Source organism: Cavia porcellus, unplaced genomic scaffold, assembly GCF_034190915.1.
Source record: "Cavia porcellus strain 051 isolate PalLab524CR breed Dunkin Hartley unplaced genomic scaffold, mCavPor4.1 scaffold_11, whole genome shotgun sequence".
In the NCBI taxonomy this organism is placed as follows: Eukaryota; Metazoa; Chordata; class Mammalia; order Rodentia; family Caviidae; genus Cavia; species Cavia porcellus.
In genome coordinates this window covers 77,817,386-77,834,861 of record NW_026947494.1, presented here as the reverse complement: position 1 = coordinate 77,834,861, position 17,476 = coordinate 77,817,386, and the positions used below count along the sequence as shown (strand labels likewise).

The 17,476-nt window shown below is 39.2% G+C and overlaps 1 protein-coding gene across 2 annotated transcripts in view; it reads right to left on the bottom strand.

Moving 5' to 3' along the window:
* Pcmtd1 (protein-L-isoaspartate (D-aspartate) O-methyltransferase domain containing 1) overlaps positions 1-12,042 on the bottom strand; it is a 77,274-nt gene extending 65,232 nt beyond the window's left edge. Inside the window, exon 1 of one of the 2 annotated variants that reach the window (XM_013148485.2) lies at positions 11,901-12,042. The gene's annotated coding sequence lies outside the window, so the exon portion shown is untranslated. The remainder of the gene's footprint in view (positions 1-11,900) is intronic. The other variant, XM_013148487.2, reaches the window with a different exon arrangement.
* Between the last annotated feature and the right edge of the window lie 5,434 nt (positions 12,043-17,476).

The window sequence follows — 17,476 nt, the reverse complement described above, 5'->3', positions numbered from 1 at the left end:
CAACCATACATCAACCTGTTTTCAGCATCAAATGAAATTCTATATATATTCAAATTCAGTAATTTTTAAAACTCTAGTAGTACTGTAAAATAAACAGAATTAATCTCACAGATAACTAAACAATACTTCTTTAAATTCCAAAGATTAAACCAACCCATTCAGGCTGTCTGTGAGACATCAGGGCTGGAGTCCTGGAGAACACCCAGCACAAGTCAACCATCTCTTGGTGACCTAGTCACTGTGAGGACATTAGTGACAGCAGCAGGTCAGCTGCACAGGCTGCAGAAACAGTAAAAATATTCTAAGCTTTAACACTCTGCCTTTTACTGTCATTGCAGTAACTTCTCATTTCCTTTCTGTGTGTCACAGGGTTACCCTCTCCCATCTTCCCCTCTTCCCCTCTCCTCTCTGCACAACTGCATTAGGGCTGGTGTGATTGCAGCCCCCTTTGTTTTCTTCCTCTTTCTAGTTTGTGAATTCCTCTCACTCACTTGCACTGCTAATAATGCCAGTAGCTGGGTTTGGTGGCATGGATCTGTAATCCCAGCACTCCAGGAAGGTGAGGCAGAAGGACTCCAAATCTGAGCCCTACTAAATTGTTCAAGTAGAAACCCTTAAGTGTTCCTATTTCTAATTTCTTTGGTTCATAAAAGAAAAATAGATTATTTAGACCCAAGTAGTCAATCCAATTAAAATGGTTTTAAGTATTAAAAGTAATTCTTTCAGAATGGGGTTTACACTGCATCACATTCAACCAATACAGTATACTACAGACCCTTTCTTTTGGTTTGCAATCTGGAAGAAAGTGGGTAGGAAGGACCTGCTACACAGTCTCAACCATCCTGCTCCAGTCTCCCCCAGTGCTAGAACTGTGAGTGTGGCCAAGGCCTAGCTGTGTGTGTGTGTGTGTGTGCGTGTATACACGCGCGTGCGCGCACGCCGGCGTGTGTAGGGGGTCTTTTACAGCACTAGGGATCAAATCAAATCCAGGGTCTTGCATCCATGCTAGGCATGTCCTCTACCACTGAGCAATATCCGCAGCCCCTGCAGGCCTTTACGTGAAACTAAAACCAGTCTATCCATGCGTTCCAAAATTTAATCATATTTATGTATAAAGACAGACCAGGATTTTAATATCTAGAAATGATTAGCACTGGGGTACAATGACTGACAGGAATTACAAGGATATAGTAAAAGCCATCCTTCAAATATTGTAAATCAAAGGTCGTTTTGCATTTGGGTTTGTTTTTTGTTTTGTTTTGTTTTGTTTTGAGATATAGCATTTTTTTTTTTGTTTCCTTCTACTAAACTTAAGGCCCTAGAATTTTAAAGTACTGCAAAAATACAACTACAAAGGTTTTAATAATACATACCATAAAGAAGCTCTACGCTAGTCATCCACAGGCAGTGATACAAGTATACTGACTGATTCACCCACTAGCCTATTGTGGTTCCCATAACCAACAGCTAAACCACCACATAGTTGGCCACACATGCCTAGAATTTCCTAAAATGTTGGCCAAGGCTTTATCAACCTTGGTTAATAGCACACCACTTCATAGCAAATATAATTTCAGTCAAAGAAAACTCAAAACACATGGAAACAAGGAGCAGTGAGCTACATTTCCAGCTTTTTTATTTTGAAACAGGGTCTCACTAAATTGCCTAAACTGGCTTCAAACTTACAATTCTTTTGCCTCAGCCTCCCAAGAAGCTGGAATTAAATGCATGCACTGCCTTGCCTGGCACATTTTCTGTACTTCTAATCATGAAACTTGTTTATCACACATGGCAGTAAAACTTCAAAGCTGGGGATTTTCAAGTTGTTGATTTCATTAACAGAGGTTTCTCAGGACTAAAGGCCAACCCTGGATGATCATCTGCCTCTCTTTCACCTGTATTTTCTGGTCTTTTTGAATGAATGAACTTCTACTGCTGGTTTACAGGGAAAAGCAAAGCCAAATAAGTGGCCTTTTATTTGCTGTTTCCAGGATCTGAGAACATGTAAGTGATCAAAAGATGATCACAAAAGTCCAGAAATGGGTCAGCACAAACGAGACCCTGACTGTTCAAAAACAACAACAAACAAACAAACTAAGCCATATGAACAAACCTAGGCAGCATGCACAAGCCACTGTTAAATAAATAACCAGCAAACATCTCAAACTAATTTTTAATGCCAGTTAGAAAACATTTCAATCTCTTGCAACTAAACAGTTACATAACCTGTGAAATCTTAAATGACTTGCTAAAAGTAAACTGACAAGACAGAAGCTAAGTGGTTGTTACAGATTACACAGCTATACTGCGTATTTATAAATACCTTGGTCTGAAGAAATCAAAGAACATTCACCATTTATTTACCTTTTATCATGCTATCACTTTTTTTGCTTATTTATTCGGCAGGATCCTAACTTTCATCATTCTTACCATTTATTATTCAAGAAGATTCTGACATCCTTAAGATGCATGAATATTTGTTCTTCTTTATCCATAAAAGTCTGAAAGCATTTACACTAAAGTGTCTAAAAACCATTACCCCTGCAGCTCATAAAGAGCAAACATGGATGGGAAACGTTTGCTAAATCCACTTAACTTTTTACTGCAGCAGTTTAAATCTCATTTTTGAACATACAGTAACATTATAATAAATTAATGACCATATAAAACATCTGCCTTGCAGATCATGACATTTTCTCCTAGAGAACACTCGAAGTTCTTAGTCTGTCTGTGCCACAGGTTCTCATGTTAAATATACTGAAACAGGCTGAACTGGTCACCTTTTTGTGACTATAACAAAACACTTGACATGGACTAATTTTGTAAAGTAGAGGTGTAGTTAGTTCAGTGTTGATCCTCAACTGCAGGGCACTGGTGCTGGCTCAGTTCTAGTGGCAACATGATGCTGTAGTGGACCCAGTGGTAGAGCACATGCAGGAGAGCAATTCCATCCTCAAGCAGGAAGTCAGAATCAGACAGCCAGGCTCAGGCTTCCACAACCAGCCGGTTGGAGGGAACTACCCCTTTTAAGAACCACTGAGATGTTACAGAAGAACTATCTCACTGCCCTTTGGGCCCATGTCCCTAAGTGACCTAAGGACCTCCCACTGAATTCTACCTTTTAAAAATCCCATCACCTTTGACACTGCCACAATGGCAAAGTTTCAACACAGAGAGCCCTGAAGAACAAACCATATCCCAACTACAATATAGGCTGTAGTCTCAAACTCTTATTTACAGATATAAAAATCACCTCTACATACATAACTGCTAGATACATGCAGGGCTTATCCCTGCAGTGTGGACAATTTGTTATGGAAGCTGCTATCCATCACCACTCTCATCTCCACTTTTCCAATTCAACTGTCAACGGTAGACCCTACCAAATATCTTCACATGATTCCCTATTTCTCTCCACTTATCCATTGCTATGGCTTGTGTCTGGATGTCCCCCAATGCTTCATGATGCTGGAATTAATGGTGGGTGATTAGGGCTGAGGATGGAGCTCAGTGGCCTGGCAAGCTGTAGGCCTTGAATTTGATTCTCAGTACCAAAAAAAGGGGGGGGGGGTGTTTGTAATTAGTGAGTCAATCCACTGATGGGACAAGATCAGGCACGTTCAGGGTGGTCTACCAGACTAACTCACTGATTGAACTGGTAAAATTCTGGCTGGAATTCAGGGTGTGAGTGCCATATTCCTCCAGCGCAGGTGGCCTGCTTACGATGTAAGGGACCAAAACAGTCGTTTTTGCTGTCTTGCTATCTTCTGGGTACCATGAACTGTTCTCTTCAGTGATAGCTTTACCAAGTCACCATGCCTTAAACTTCTACAAAATGTGAGCCAAATAAACCTTTCCCCTTTAACTTTGGGTGTTAGGTATTTTGACCCACTAATGAGAAAAGTTACTAAGCCATCTGAAAGGAAACCAAGAAACATTTTGGGGGCTCAGAAAACCATCCCGTAAAGGATGAGGTTTTGTTATGCTAAGTACTTTGAACTGAAGGACACAGAAAGAGCCTTAGAAGCAAAGTCTCTATTTTGATCTTCTTTCTTTCCTATTCCTTTTTTTCCCAAGGTAGGTCACAGAAACTAGAATTCTTTTTCCCTGAGGCAGATACCAGAAACTACAGTAGCCAGGAAACCCTACATACTTTATTTTCACTTTCCCCTGTCTGTGTTAATTAAGCACTGGCCATAAAATTCTCAAACCCACCTTGTCTGACCATGATCTTTATTCCAGAAGGGTCCTGCCCCATCGCCAGGAAAATACAGGACATACAGAAGCCAAGAAGAACCTGAACAGGTTTTACAGGTTTTCCTCTGTTACATTAGACTATGCCTTTTGGTCTGATCACACGTCTACATTCATTCTACATTCTTAATCTGGACCTTTATGAGTGAGGAAGGTATCATGTCTTTTTCACCACTACGCATCCATTTCAGCTTTCAAAATTTATTTTCCCCTAATGAAAGGATTAGTATTCTTTTATTTCTTATTTCCCTTCAAGATGTTGTATTAGTAAGGGTCATAATGAAAATGGGAAGTAATCTAAATATCCATGGGTAAAGAATATAATTAAATATATATCTACTGTTGCAGCGACATACAGTATACTTGGAAGTTGTATTTTTTAAGCACTTACCAGTCCAATTATTTAAATACAGGATGACTAAAATGTGCATGTTTTTATGAATTTTTGCAAAATATAAAGCTGACAATTTCATCAAATTTTTTCCAGTAATTTTTTCTGTGTATGGTATGTTTTAAAACATTCCATACACCATGCAATGTTACAATTTGTACATCAGCATCTAGTATTTTTTCTAAATATTTCTTGCATTACTTTCTTTGAAAAACACATTTTAGACCGCCATGTTGCCCTTTCACCTTTTCTGTAAGTGGTATAATTTCATTAAAATGTCTACCCACTAAACGTACTGGTAAAGACACTAATGATGGAGGTCATGGGTGGCATTTCTCTATCCCTGTTTTTCAATTATTTGGCCTATCAGACCTAATCTAAATTTAAGTGACTTTTTTGAACTCCCTTGTTTTGAATAAATAATAAATAAGTTCCATATTGTTTGGGCACGAAGATGGATAAATATTTTATAATACTTTTTCCTCACTTTTTGATTATAGGATAATTTTTCAGATGGTCAATTCTGCCAACACCACCCACAGAAGTATTACAACCATTTACCACCATTAGAATTTTTAAAATTTCACTTCCCCTTTCAAGTTCTATCATTTCTATGTTATGAACAGTTGACAATAAGGAGACATCTTTTTGTGTTTCCATTTTATAGCACAGAATTTTCCTCTCTGATACAGTAATATTTCTCCCTTTTTTAGTTTTTCTTTTGTAGCTCTTTTGGCAATTCCTATTCAGTCTCAGTGTCACAAATATGTCCACATTTTATTCCAAAAATATCGCTGAGTTGTGGAGAACTATAAAAATTATACCTAATGTATTTATGGTAAGTTTTTATAGATTATAGCAAAAATTGTTTTCACAAATAAAAGAAACACAAATTAGTACAAGAAAACAGATTTATTAGATTTTACTAGAAACAAAAATCAAAGGCAAATACAAACTTTGGGGGGGTACTGGGGATCATACGGTTCTCACCACCTCATGCTTGTCAGGCAGGTGCTGTATGCTGCGACCTATATCCCTGGCCCCAAATTATTTTTGTAATCATTTACCAGCCTTATTTTATTTATTTATTTATTGTTTTAGATAGGGTCTTGCTGTGTGATTCAAAGCAACTTTAGGTTCAGTGTGTAGCTGGACTGGCCTTGAATTCATGGTGATCCTCCTGCCTCAGCCCAGAGTGCTGAGATTACAGGCGGGTGCCACCACGCCCTGGCAAATACAATGTTCTAAATGAAAATGTGCACAAAAATAGTCAATATAAAACAAACTGACGTACAGATGTGTCTCCTGCAAACAAAAATCAACTGGCTGAAGTGACACCTGCCCAAGGAACACCAGGACACTGGGGAAACACTCAGGGTAGTGTGTCCAAGGATGCTGGGGTAAACTGCTAAGCAGAGAAAGAATGCAGTGAAATATACCTCACCTTTTCCTACTTGGAAAGCAAAGGAAACTCAGTCACATTTGTTTGTAAAAACGGAAAAAAAGTTTCTTCTCTACCATCCCAGAGATGAGTGCCACATGCCAATATGGGAAACGGGAAGCTGAAGAAGAAACACTTTCAGTTTATATAGTTTCTGAAGCACTTAAAAAATTTCTCGTCCATTTTTATTTTAGCACATGGTGCAGTTCCAGATTAAATTAATGACGGGAGCTGGTACAGTCACACAGCACATTTTAATCCCTGTCATATTCTCTCCCCTTGCCTCTTTCCCTCTCCCTGTCAGTCCCCTGAAAAGCCACCTCTCTGTTCCCTATTATTTACCCTTCATTCTGCTCTTTATTTATACTTGGGTTTCTTATGTAAGAGGTATCATGTAAGAGTTAAGCTTGTGTGTCTGACCTATTTCACTTAACATTATGGTCTCAGGGTGCATCTGTTTTCCTATAAATGACTCCAATGTACCCTAGTCCTCCACTCTGTATAACCACATTTCTTTACCCATTCACCTGCTGATGCACTTATAGGCTGATTCCAAGGTTTAGCTATTGATCTGTGCACTCTTAAAAGTTGAACCATGTGATTTTTTTGACTATTCTAAAAACAATGAGTCAATTTTAAGTTTCATAAAACTTAAAAAGTAGTATTTTTCAGTATGCTTCATAAAGTTGAAGCTAGAGTGACAAATTGGTTAGCTTAAGAACAGCCCCACTCTATGAGTATGCATTTCAAAATTCCAAAAGCCAAATGTTAGCCTGAAAAGGTGGTGAACACCAGTAGTGCCTGATACTCAGGAGGCTGAGGCAGGAGGCTGAAGCATAGGAAGTCCAGCTTAAGTCCAGGAGTTCAGGGCTACTCTGGTCAACACAGTGAAAAAGTCAATGACCAAGAAGAAAATTTCTGATCCTTACCAGAAATTTCACAGTTCTTAACAGTTCACAGTTCTTAACAGCATTATATTTGTAATTAATAAAACAAAAGTTATTTATTAAGGAGCTAAACTCTAATAGATGCAACATAGGATAGAAAGGCAGATGAAAGAGAAACAAAACTGTAACTTCTGCAAAACCATCAAAACTACGTAAATTCAAAATTTCATGTCAATTCCTCAGGAATCTAAGAGTGATACATATTCTGGGCTATGGCAAATCAGCTGATTATGTCACTGGAACATCCTGGTATCATTTAAAGTAATAAAACAACAATGCAGAACACAGCTTTACTCTATCCTTCCTAATTATAAAAACACACAAGAAATTTAAGTCATCTTACGATAGTACCGCAGCTCATTAAGAAGCCTGCTCAATACAATAGCATAGGAAAAAATTCAAATGCCAAAACATTAACAACTTTTATGTACAATAACAAGAAATCAGAAATTATCTAAAAAAAAATTTTATATGATAGCCTACAAGAAATCAAGTTGTCAGATATACACAACTGAAATTCTAGTAAGTGCACATACACGTCTGTGTGTGTGTAAGAAAAGACAGAGAAAGAATAAAAAGAAAGGAAAATGAGGGAGGAGGATATCTAGCAGCCAAAGTTAACTACTATTTTAGTGTCAGCAAAGGGGGCCAGTTTATCAATTATCATTTCCATACCTACTTTTTGGTATTTCTGGGTATCCACTGACAAATAAAAGAATACTAAAATATGGTTTGTTTTCAACTCTCTTATCCAGTATTTGTTAAATAGTTCTCAAAAACAATTTCAGAATAAAAAATACGAATAAGGAAGACAGGCAAATGTGATGATTAGGAAAAGACAATGAGGCAGTGAGACAACACTGGGACCCTGAGGACAAAGTAGGTTTGAGGGGAAGAGGAGAACTGAGTCTTTGGGTCTGTGTGCAATCACCGCAAGCGAAAACAGTTCTCAGAATGAAAATGAGAAAGCAAACCTAAGGAACAGCTGTAAGTAAGAAACAAACATGCAGAACACCCAAGGAGAGCTGCCTGGAAGTCCCCACTTGTAGAAGGCAGGGAGAAGACATCTCTTAACATTCTACAGCTCTTCAAGGGCTGACTATAACTTCAGATTATGTGAATTGACTTATAATATAATTACAGAAGGTTTCTGAGACGGCCCAAGTTACTGAAAAGTGTTTAATTACTCCAACTCAACCCCCCAGTAGGACACTGCTAAATATGATAATTTTAATTAGGTATTTTTTAGTACCTAAAAGCTAAAATAACTGATCACTTGTAAGTTCTCATCTTCCTTGACTCCCAACCACATATTTGAGTCTACAGATCACAGGCTCTCAAGTAACTCCTTCTCCCTTTGTCTACTCCCAGCCAATTCTCAGGTTCTCCTGTTTTGGTTTCTCTTTCTATGTTAACTAGTTTCTCTCTCCAGAACTATCTGGGAACAAGTTCTTCATAAAATTCCACCATAGCTGTTATCTATACAAATTAGTTCTTCAACAGGCAACCAGGAATCTAATCCTCCCGTGCTTTTGGCATGCAGTAAATGTTATGTTCCTTTCCTTGATCAAAACAAAAAAAGATTTTAAACTTCAGAGATCATCCCTGGTACTTCTGTTTTTGTTTTATTCACAGAACAAAATAACTGATTTACTTTTGGCTATTCATATATAGATATGGCCCCCAAAGAATTTTCACAATAAATTTTTAAAAACTTTGTATTTCTACAAGCAACAAGATCATTCGGTTTTCAAAAATACACACACGTACACTCACAGCTTTAAGTTTCCCAGCCTGTTTGTCTTCCATTGCTGAAAGGTGGATTTTAACATACTTTTCCAGGGGTAGGAATGTGGGGGTGGGGTGGGGGGAACAGTGTCACGTTATGTAGTGCAGGCTGGCAGCCTCCTTCCTGTCTCAGCCTTGAACTCTAGATGTGTAGGCTGGGTTGGCCTCCTCCCATCTCAGCCTCCTAAGATTACATGTATGCACCACCACATCCCATTAAAACTTTTTTGGGCATGAAACTTCTGTCACACAACTACAAAGTCCAGTCACATTGAAGTAGAATATAAATTGTCTAAGAGATCATCAATGGCAGTTTTGCCCCTTAAATATGATTGCGATTATATTCTTACCTGCAAATTAAAACTCAAATACTCTATTATACATTTGTTTCCTCTCAAGTATACATTCAATTGTATTCTATTCATTTCAGTATTTGCAGTGTTTCTTTAAAGTACTCAATTGCCACATTTATAGGAAAACTAAGATGGATTAATATACTATATTGAAAAACTATTAAGCTCTTAATAGAAACTATTAAAATATCAAAAAGTAAGCAAATATCAACTTTCTAAAAAAAATTTAAGGTTCCCTTTATATTCTTTCCACATATTAGTCTGCAAAAAGTCCAACAAGGTTCATAAAATTTTATGGAATGTGACCCTACACCATTTGTAAGGGAATAAACAGCAGTGACAAGGACCAGTATTAATTAGAATTTAGCACAACATGGCAAAGTGTCTAGTGCAACCTCTCACCCTTTCTTAAAGGCATGACATCAGGAAGTTTAGTATTTTAATAATGTACCACCAGAAACCTCCTCTACAAAGAGCATGGTCAAGTGTGGGAGGATACAGCTGTAATCACAGCTACTCAGGAAGAGGATCAAAGTTCAAAGCCAGCATGGACAACTGAGGGAAACCCTATCTCAAAAACAGAATAGAAAACATAAAATGAGTCTAGGGAGCAGCTCAATGGTGGAGTGCTTGTCTATAACGCACAAGGACAGGAGTTTACTCTCCAGGACCACAACAGCAGAAGACAGAGGATGATTACTGACCCTTTAGACTATCTTCAATGCACGTGATTATATTCATGTCTGTCTTTGTAAAAAAAAAAAGAAAACATTTTCAAAGAAAGAAAAGGAGGATCAATTTTGTAAGACAGCTTTTTATTAACAGGAGACAGCAAAGGCTGAGTAGAAAACACAGGTTCTTAAACTAACCACCACCTGAGGCTAAACAGGCAAGACTTCTAAAAAGCAGTGAGATTTGTGTGGTTTATTGTTTGAGAACATGTTTATTAACGCACACAATGGGGAGAAGGCTACTTATGTTGCTGTTGTGAGGAAGTTATAAAAGGATATTACCAAGAACGATAATGAAAGTGTCACAATGTTTTTGATTCCTTTTGAAGCACAGGTCCCAAATGCTACACAATATCCTAATAATTCAGGCTGTGTTTAGAATCAGTCTGTTGTTTGTGATTAATGTACCCAGTTCTGTTTTCCCTGGAAGCTCACACCAAGATGAACAACGGTATATTTTTAATAAATACACATACAAGTTACTGATTAATCAACAAAAGCCCGCAGCTCTTCTGTGGCCCAAAATACAAAATGTAACAGAGATTTGCTAGCTTTGCCTTAACAATTCTTCCACAACCAGTTTAACTCTCTGGTTTACTTATCAAAATGTTTAATTCCTGGTACCCCTCCAATACAAACTTCTGAGCTTGTTTTCTACCTCACCTCTTCATGAATTACCTGCTTCATGTTTAAAAACTAAATGTTTTCATCTGACCATATGGTATTTAAATTTACTTTGAAAAACGCAGTCAAAAAAAAACCCCTAGCAAACTCTTTAGGTAACCCGCTACATGAGGTCATCCAACTTCATGTAAACTAGTATTAAACTCTGTGTAAACATATTACTCAACCTGTTTCGCACGAAAGTATCACATCTGGTCTGGGACATTTTAAAGGTTTCACAATGTGTTTCATAATATCGGTTCATACCCTTTCTTAAAAGCGATTGATTACTTAAAACTTGGAGAATGTTTTCAACAATAAACAAATAGCTGTGCACCTTTTAAAAAATAAAGTATGTAATAAAATGGAGGGCTATCCATGATGCGCTGTAGCCAATAAAGCGATTTACTATGTACGATCTTCCCAGTTTTGCTTTTGAAGTCTATTCGTCATATGCACAGAAAAAAAAAAAAAACTTAATGGCTAACTACACACATTTCAAGTCCGGTTATCCCGGTGGCAAAAAGAAAATATTGGTGGTTAAAGGGCAGTGGAGAGGGAGGGAGGCCGTCTTCATTGTTTGGCAGCTTAATTTTTTTCTTAAGACGCACGCAGTACTTTCGTAATTAAAGAAAAAAAAAAACTATTGAAAGGCGTACTTCCTCTTCCTTACCTAAATTTTTGTGATGAAAAACATAGCTACGATTATTTAATTTTTTAAAAAAAGACATAAGAAAACAAAGTAATTGGGAAAAATCTTGGATCTGCAAAATTACTCCCTCTGCTACTACTTACGGGTCCTCTGCCGGTTTTTGAAATATCCCAAGCCCTTCGACATGCACCACACTTAGCACCAACAGTAGTAAACGCTCCAACAACAAAAACAAAAAAGTAGGCAAGAAAATGCGAGCGCCTGCTCTAATCTCTTGAAAACCTTCCCAGCCCCCAAAGGCTTCCCCAGCTTACGTAGGTTGCATTCTTTTTCTCCACAACCAAAACAAGACAAAGTCGCCAGGTGGGTCGGGGAAGGATCTCAAGTACCTGGGGGCTCTGACGAGGCCGGCGACGGGGACCCTGCGGCCCCGGAGCCCCGCACGGAGCCGCAGACCCGGGCCCAGGACGCGGCCGCCGGCCTCCCGCGGGACCCCCGCCTCCCGGGCCCTCTGCCCCCGTCCCCCGACCTCCAGGCCCGCCAGGCCCGCTCCGGGACTCCTGCCGGCCTCGACCTCCGGGTCTCCGTCCCCCGCCTCCGCCCCGGAGCCCGTCGCGCCCCAAGCCGCCCACCCTGTCGCGCCCACCTCACGACCCCGAGCCCGCGGACGGCGGCGTTACCTGTGGCACGGTGCTCGGTCCGGACCGCCACAGCCGGCGCGCCAGCTGGGCGCGAGGACTCGACAAGCTCCGCGGCAGCCGGCCGCCCCCACCACAACACCGCCGCTGCCACCGGCCGGGGGAGGGGCGGGGCGCGGACCCGAGACGGGGGTGGCGGGGGGGAGTGGGGGGGGACGCAGCTCGACCGTCCCAGCCTCCAGAACCCCGGCAGCTGAGCATGCGCGAAAAGCCAGACCGACGCGCCGTGCGGACTCCGAAGTCAACAAGGCTGGGGACGCCCCCCGACTGACTCCGCCCCATTCTGGTTTACCCCGCCCCCAAACCAAACAACGCGAGCCTTGACTGGGTCCGGACAAGCGCGGAGGGAGGAGATCCCGCGAGAATTAGACCTGTGCGCCTCCGCCCACTTCCCCTAGTACGGTGTCCCGCGAGCGTTCTGGTGGAGGGCTAGTAGTTTGTGCGTCTCGCTAGGTGCTGGTGGTAGAGGCTCTGTTTTCAGGTTTCTGCTTATGTTCCTGAGCGAGATTGCCCGCGTGTCGGTGCGTTTTCGAAGTGCTTTTCTTGATTCCGAGGCGATCCCCCGCGGGGTAATTATACAGAGTGCTCACGAGTTCAGCAAAAGAACCAAGTGTTTTTCTCAACACTGGGCCACTGTAAAGTGGCCTCTTAGAGTCCAGAAGTGTCGTCTTTCGGCCGTCATCAGCGTATCCTAGTCCTGCGCGCCCCACTCTGACTTTTAGGCCTCGCCTCGGTTCTTAGATGTGTACTCCGGGAGCCCTGCGTGCTCGGCCTGACTTGAGAGGGACACGGGCTTGTACGTCTCAGGAGTGAGACGGGCATGCATTCCACACTTCGAAGACATTGTGCCGGGCAAGCTTTTCGTCGTACTTAGCTTCTATAGCCGGTTAACCGAAGGAAAGGTGGTTGAGAGAGAATGAGAAGTAGAGAAAAGAAGGGCAAAGCTGGTCAGGCATGGTGAGAAAGCACTGTCCCTGGCGGTGGACATCGTTATCTGTACTTTGATTCCTACAAAACTGCACATAGTTTTTTCCAGCGGGTTACAGTAAACATGAGAGGCATCGTATCACTCCTAAATACTGTAACTTACGTCTTACTTTTTTTTTCTTATTCTGTAGTTTTGTGTAGTCATCTCCAAATCACAAGGAGATTGGAGCGTGATAAGCGTGTATTGTTTTTCTCATATTCGGTTTTGCCTTTTAGCTGCATTTGCAGTGATTGAATTCAACACCAGATTCCCTAAGGTGGAAAATTAAAATAACCTTTGGTGCCCAGGTTACTGCTTCCCACCATAACTGATCAAGTGAATCTTCAAATTGCAAAATAAAAATTTAAAAACAAAAGGACTGTTAAAGTGGCGGCCTGTCATTCAGTTCAACAGCTTTACTTCATTTGGGTTTTAAGCATGAGTGTATATTCAGTTGACTTTTATCTTTGAGGTGTGCAAAATCACTATACATCTGCCTCCTGAAGACAGACCTGTGGGTTACAGATTCACTGATCCTCATTTTTGGCTCTCTTGCCTGGGTCCAGGGCACTCCTGTGATGGAATCATGTAACAATCTTAAAGATTGGTTTTCTGCTATATTAAGCAGAAATTTTAACATACGAGGCCTTAGGCAAATGGTATTCTAAATTAGAACTCAAACTGTTTTGTCTTTCCCTTGTTTTTTCTCTTTCACTTTATAAATTTTTCTTTTTCCTACTATAGGAATTTCTCAAAGGTAAGCCTTTTTTCTTTTACTGAATTAAATATGACTGCAGTTTATTTTTAAAATAAAGCTCCTAGTAAGTAATTTGTTCATAGAACCAAGTGCTACTCTTGAGTAGTTGAACTGCATACAAGTAATCAAGTTAGCAGCTCTGTCGTGTGGTACATACTTTATGGTACCACACACTTCCATTTTCGGACTGTTTATGACAGTCTCTATTTAGCAACTTTTACATAGAATTTACTTCTTACTTCTTGTGAGTGTGTGTATCTTCCACTAATCTGTTACCCATGAATGGTAGGTGCATGCCTAATGAGTCACTCTTCACCTCCACATCTGACAGTGTCTACTACAACATTTGGTACTCTGTGTTTGTTGAATGAGTAATTTAAATTTTAAATTATTCTATCATCTAGAACTTTAAATTCAGAGATTTAGCCAGGCGTGATGGTGCACTCCTGTAATCCCAGCACTTCGGAGGCTGAGACAGGAGAATCATTTGCAAGTTCAAGACCAGTCTGAGCTACAAAGTGAGCCTAAGGCCATTGTGAGACCCAATCTCAAAAAGACCAAAAAAAAAAAAGGTTAGAGATTTATTTAGACCTTAAAATAGCCTGTGATTTATTCCTACCATAAACTTGCTGACCGATATGCAGCAATTCTGTTGCTAGCAACAGTAGTAACACTGTAATAATCAAATTCTTCATATCGAGTTGCTTCCATTTTATTAAGCAGAAAATACCCAAGTTCAGTGGAGCCGTTTGGCACTGTGCTCAACATGTTGTGTAGGCAGAACCAGAAATATTCAGCTACTTAACTGCATGAGGCATTTGACAAATGTTTATTACGCTGACTGTATTCAACAAACTACTCTTTGTTCTAGGAGGTCACCACGCTCATGGGCATGACATTTAGCATTGTTGCAGCTTTTCTTCAGCCTTGGAATTGGAGGTGTCCATCTGTTGCCCTCCTTAAAACACCCCTTTCCTAAGTTCTGTGTTATTCAATTATGCATGTTGTGATTTGTAGACAAGTCTAGACTGGAAAGCTGGAGTTTCCTCATGTCTATCACATGAACTGCAATGTCTGGGGAAAACCCAGAACTAAAACCTACTAAATTTGGAACTGGTTTATTCTGAAGTTTGCTTTCTTTGTACTATTTCAGTTAAGTCCTTCACCTCATCTCAACCCCCCAAGAAACCAGTTGAACAGAAATACTTTCTCTCTGAAAAGGAATTAGGTACACTATATTCTGTATTTGAAAACAACACATCAGCATTTCTTTATTAATTTTAAGAAAAAGATTTAGCTTGAATAACCATAAACTGGGTGGCTTACAAACAACGTAAATTTATTTCTCACCATTCTTAAGGCTGGGAAATCCAAGATCAATGACCAGCAGCTTCAGTGATGAAGACTCATTTTCTGGTTCAGAGACAACAGCTTCTTGCTGTGTGCTCACATGGTCAAAGAGGTAACGCACGTCTCCCTCCAGCCCCTCAGTGCACCCTTCTTTCAAACTGCCACACTGGCAATTAGGTTTCAGTATTTGAGTTTTCAGAAACAAAACCATTGAGAATATAGCATTCCTGTTTTCTGCAAGTACAACTAGAATTTGAAAATGGAGAAATCTTAAGATCTTTGATTCCAGAGAAATAAAGATCCTTTTATTTATATAATTTATAAATTCAGGAAAGTAAAGGTGACCTTGGAGCTGACAAAAACAAAAGGGATCTTCTCATTTCCTGGCAATCTTTATTAGGACTTTTAACACTGCTTCCTGGGTATTTGCGTTGTACTGTTTGTCATTTACGTGATTACTTCACATATTGAGAAACTTTCCAGTCAAAACTCTGGCTCAGAAGCTCTGAGGGCATTAAAGTAGCCTTTCCTTTTGAGAAAAATGAAGAGTCTTTATCAGTGTTTCGTGAAGTCTGGTTTGGAACCAGAGACAGGAAAGAATCAGAGACATATAAATCCTTGCTGCACAGCACATACGAACAAGCTCTCTGGATTATTCCAATATACACTGAAGGCAGAGGACAGTACTTAGCAGGGATACTCCTTATTTTCCTACAACATACACAAATGTCAAATACGAAAGTGAGTAGAGAGCAGATTTCCTTTTGCACAAATTCCTCATTTTAAATACTGTTAATACCTTAGTAATTCTTGGCTAAGGAAACTTCACTCACTGTTGGTGGACCAGCTCCACTGTTTCTTCTGTGAGCTTTTCTCAATGCTTTGGGCACAGTGTGTTTTTGCACTGCTGCAGTTGTGGTTCACTGTCAGAGATGCTATTTGTGTTTGTGGTTATGACCAGAAAGACTGCACAAACACTTCTCTCCTGCTGGAAGGATGCCCGGAGTTGTGTGCCTGTTGCTATCACTGTAACATTTAGTAACTGCTTTTTGTTTTTTCCTTTTGAAACTATTTGATCAGAATAGTAAGTTGGTAGTAGTCTCCAGTAGTTTCCTAACATTTCATAGCCATTCTGTATTATCTGAAATTTCATAATACTTCCCAAAACTGTAACAAACTTTATACAGTTCTCAGTGATTCTCAAAAAAAATAACCTAGACCCACAAAGAGTGACTCTTAAAAAGCATGCAATATACATAAGTATACATACCTCCCTGTAGCCAGAAGTCTATACCATTACCAAAAGTATTCACCGAAAAATACTGAAAAGCATAAAAGTTTAATTTTTAAAGTTTGTTTCTAACTTAAATTTAATAACTGTTGAAATCTAAATAGCAGATTGTATGTACAACTAAAACTAAAATTAGGCTTTCCCCATGTTATATAAGCTTAGTTAGTCTTAAATGAATACTTCAGAAATTCCTTTCCTATTCAATATAAAAATGAAAAATGTACATACACCATCCAATTAAAAATTCAAATTCTAATGTAATATAACTAATATGTTGTGATAAATTACATAATACTGTCTGCAGTTATGGCTGTTGCCATGAGGCTGTGTTAGGCCTCATTTCTTAGTAAGGATTTACCAAAAAATGCATCTGGTAAAAGATCTTGGCTACTAACTGCTGCATCAACTCTTTCGCTCTTACTGATGGAGACCTATTCTACGTAAGAAAAAATGCAGATAACCCCTTTGCTCACTGAAGATGAGAGGTTACAAGGTTTACTTTTTCGAGTTGCTTAATACTGTCATATATTAATGTAAAATTAGCCCAAAGATATTTAAGTGCTGCATAATAACCATTCTGTTAATAAGTTCATTAATGTATATAATAAATTATGTGAAAATAGGAAAGGATGAGTTCCCACTTCATGGAGGAGAAAATTTCATTTATAAAATGATTCAAGTCCTTGGATTATTGAACATGCTGTATTTATATGTTTTTATCCTGTGAAGCTTATGAATTAGGTAATTTCCTATACAGACACTTAATTGTGTAAAATAATTGTTCACAAATGATGTCATAAGAGCTTTAATTTAAAGATGTTTACAACCAAACCCAGTTAACAAAATTAATTCTTTGTAGGAAAATAAGCATTTTTGATGTATTGTCTACAGTACAGAAAATGGTAACTCTAACATTAAAATTAATCATATGTTTTGTTTTGTAACAGAAATCGAGCTCAGGACATTGCTTTCAGGCAGTGCTGTGCTGCTGAAATATATTCCTAACCCCTCTGTTCATACAGTATTTAATCTATAAAGTCATCCAACATTTATCATATACTAAATATGTCAAAACCTAGGTTTTGTGTAAATTTTTTATTAATATTTTAAAATACCAATTCAGTAAACATTTTCTGAGATATGATGGCAGATACTAAGCATATTAAAATATTCTCTGATATAGTTCCTATATT